Raw genomic sequence first — 3,428 nt, forward strand, 5'->3', positions numbered from 1 at the left:
CCCTCCCCACCACCCTCTCATTTATCTCTCCACCCTGCAGGCACCCTGCCTCTATTCCTGATGAAGGGCATTTGCCCGAAACGTTGATTTTCCTACTCCTCGAATACTGCCTGACCTGCTGTGCTTTTCCAGCACCACTCTAATCTAGACTCTGGTTTCCAGCATCTGCAGCCCTTGTTTTTACCAATGTGGACTTCAGTAAAGCATTCGACAGTGTTCCGCATGGTTGACTGCTTAACAAGAGCACAATCTCCCCGTGTCTGCGTGGATTTCCTCCGGGTGCTCCGGTTTCCTCCCACAGTCCAAAGATGTGCAGGTCAGGTGAATTGGCCATGCTAAATTGCCCGTAGTACGTTAGGTGAAGGGGTAAATGTAGGGGAATGGGTCTGGGTGGGTTGCTCTTCGGAGGACTTGTTATGCCGATGGGCCTGTTTCCACACTGTAAGTAATCTAATCTAATCTAATCTAAAATTACATCACATGGAATACAGGGAGACCTAGCCATTTGGATATAGAACTGGCTCGAATAGGAGACAATGGACTTACTAAAACATACAGACAGGTGGCAGAGGCAATTTAATATGGAGAAGTGTGAGGTAAGAAGTGAGAAAGAGAAAAATTAGGAAATATGAACCTATTAAATGTACAGCTGACATGGGAAAGTTACACAGGGTGACACAGCACAGGAACAGTATATTCATGGTTTGTGACCATGTCATTTGTTTTCCCTCCATTGATCCATTGACCCTTGGATTTAAACATTATCCAGCTCACTCAGAGACAGTTTCTCACAGAAAGTCACATTCAGTTCAGCAGGAAGTAATAATGAACAAACTAAAACCCAAAATAGGAACCAAAAATTATCAAACTCCACAAAGTTAGCAAAATCTTTTACATCTGGCAAATTCCTTCCTGCGGTAGAAAGATTATCACAGAATCATAAAATTAGAGTGCAGGAGGCCATTCAGCCTATTTTGTCTGCATCAGCTTTGCAAATGGGTTTATCCATATTTAGTTGTTGCAGAATCAAAATCTGGCCTGTATCTACTGTTAAAACGTTTCATCAACGAAGTCTCTAAAATCCTCAATCATTATTTCTATACTGATTAAACCCTAAATCAGTGCAGTCATAGCAATCCATTGAATGAACAGTATTCATATGATCTACACTGGAATAGAAACTCAATAATACAACATTTTCACATAAACCCGGGTACATCCTGGTTGAATGACAAAGTCTTCCTCTTCCTTCACCGATGACAGATCATTGCTGCAGTCCATGTTGCTTCAGAAAATTAACAGTTGAGCTGCTCCCATTGTTGAGATCCTCTGAGACGATGTGCGCTGGATTTGGAATCTGTGAGGACTGTGTGAATGACTGCTGTGCCCTACAGGGACACGCTCACCCCATGAGGAGACAAGGCAGCAACTGGGCTACTGACTGAATTGTGGCATAGATGATGGCACGGCAATGGGGGGGGGGGGGGCAGTGCTTTGAATGGAGTCCAAATCATCCAGGCTCATTTCACTGCTGCATTATTAATAAGTTTAATTAATGCACAACTGAAAATTACATTTGTCAATTGTCATTGGATTATTCACATAACACTAACGCTACCCCTACCCCAACACAGTTCAAAATGACACAACGCTTACACAGTATCACTGCAGCAGTAAGCATCCCCATGGACAGCAGGATGGAGAGACCCAGGAGAATGCAGATGACCAGAGGTGACCATTTTCCTTGGACAGGCTCTGTTGATTGAGCACCATGTTCTGTAAAGTGTAAGTTAAAGTCATCACGGAAAGGATTGTGAACTTGTGAGCAACAGCGCAAGTGTTTTTTTCATTTAGTGTTAAGAGAAGAGGTAGAATGTTTTAAACATTAGACCTGATTGGCATGCACTTGTTCAGCTCACAAACATTCATTTAACAGCAGCTAAAAAATCTCAGACCAGAAAATAATTGAAATGACAAAATGTATGGGCTATTACAAAGAACAGATATAAAATGCCTGTACTATTATGAAAACTATTGTGTAATCTACATCATAAAAGAAATAAAGACAATTTTTAAATCACAAACCTCCCTCCTTGTCAATTCTGCAATGTTTCACTGACCCCTCTTCAACATCTTTACTTCAAAGTCTTCCTCATAGATTTCACTGTGAATCTATAACACCATCAGTTAAAAGGGTGGTCTCACAATTTTTTTTTCACCGATTGATTTATTTCATTGTATGTTCACAACACAAACAAGTCAAAAAGATAGTCACAGAAGACTGGCTGACCCTATTACGTTATATCACTGTGCAGCTCTAAACTCCATCAATTCTGAAGTAGAATTTCTTGACAACACTTTGTCTCTAACAATCAAAAATGACACTTACATTGTTGTTCATTGATCTGAAAGTTAATTACTTCTCGTTCATTAACAAAGACTCAGTAACTTGTACAATCATGACCAGACCACTGATGTTTACCTGATTTTAGGTTTTGCTGTTTCATGTCTAGTTCCAGTTGGTCATGACACAAGTTTTCCAGATTGGTATAAATGTTGTCTAGCTCCATGTTCTCACTTAGGAGATCTTCCTGTCTTTACAGGCACCTAGAGAAAAACAACATTTTATTCTCACAGTTTCTCTTCCGGAATTTCTGTTTCTTATCAGCTGAAAAGGTAAGGACATATGAAAAAGACATTAAGATAATTTCATACTTCTGCTTTTTGATGATGGCATGCACTTGTATCCACTTCCTTTAACACAACTAAATTTGTTTCCGCTCTTAACGAATAAGAGTGGCAGGTGGGCGGCACGGTGGCACAGTGGTTAGCACTGCTGCCTGACAGCGCCAGAGACCCGGGTTCAATTCCTGCCTCAGGCAACTCCATGTGTGGAGTTTGCACATTCTCCCTGTGTCTGTGTGGGGGTGCTCTGGTTTCCTCCCACAGCCCAAAGATGTGCAGGTTAGGTGAATTGGCCATGCTAAATTGCCCATAGTGTTCGGGTAAATGTAGGGGAATGAGTCTGGGTGGGTGCGCTTCGGCAGGTCGGTGTGGACATGTTGGGCTGAAGGGCCTGTTTCCACACTGTAATTAATCTAATTTCTTATAAAGAATATATTGCTGCCCAGTGATTGATTACTGAAAATGCTGCTGCAATATTTTCCAGTCTGTTGCCCACACAAAGCTGTGTGGGAGGTAGCTGAAAATGTGTTGCTGGAAAAGCGCAACAGGTCAGGCAGCATCCAGGGAACAGGAGAATCGACATTTCGAGCATAAGCCTGTCTTCAGGAATGGGAGGTAGTATGGCGAAGAGAAAGTAAGAGGCTTCAAGGCCGACATAGTATAATGGGGCAAGAGTGAAGTCCACTTCAGTTGAAAAGACCAGAATGACAGCTATTATTTAAATGGTGATAGATTGCGAACGT

The 3,428-nt window shown here is 41.9% G+C and overlaps 1 long non-coding RNA gene across 1 annotated transcript; it reads right to left on the reverse strand.

Annotated features, from left to right (window-relative positions):
- Nucleotides 1-1,547: 1,547 nt before the first annotated feature.
- Nucleotides 1,548-2,750, reverse strand: LOC122546255. The gene is made up of 3 exons (XR_006310700.1): nt 2,716-2,750; nt 2,483-2,607; nt 1,548-1,776 (listed from the first exon to the last, which is right to left on the reverse strand). It is a non-coding gene; the product is annotated as an uncharacterized LOC122546255 (long non-coding RNA).
- Between the last annotated feature and the right edge of the window lie 678 nt (nt 2,751-3,428).

This window comes from Chiloscyllium plagiosum, unplaced genomic scaffold, assembly GCF_004010195.1.
Source record: "Chiloscyllium plagiosum isolate BGI_BamShark_2017 unplaced genomic scaffold, ASM401019v2 scaf_5021, whole genome shotgun sequence".
NCBI lineage: Eukaryota > Metazoa > Chordata > Chondrichthyes > Orectolobiformes > Hemiscylliidae > Chiloscyllium > Chiloscyllium plagiosum.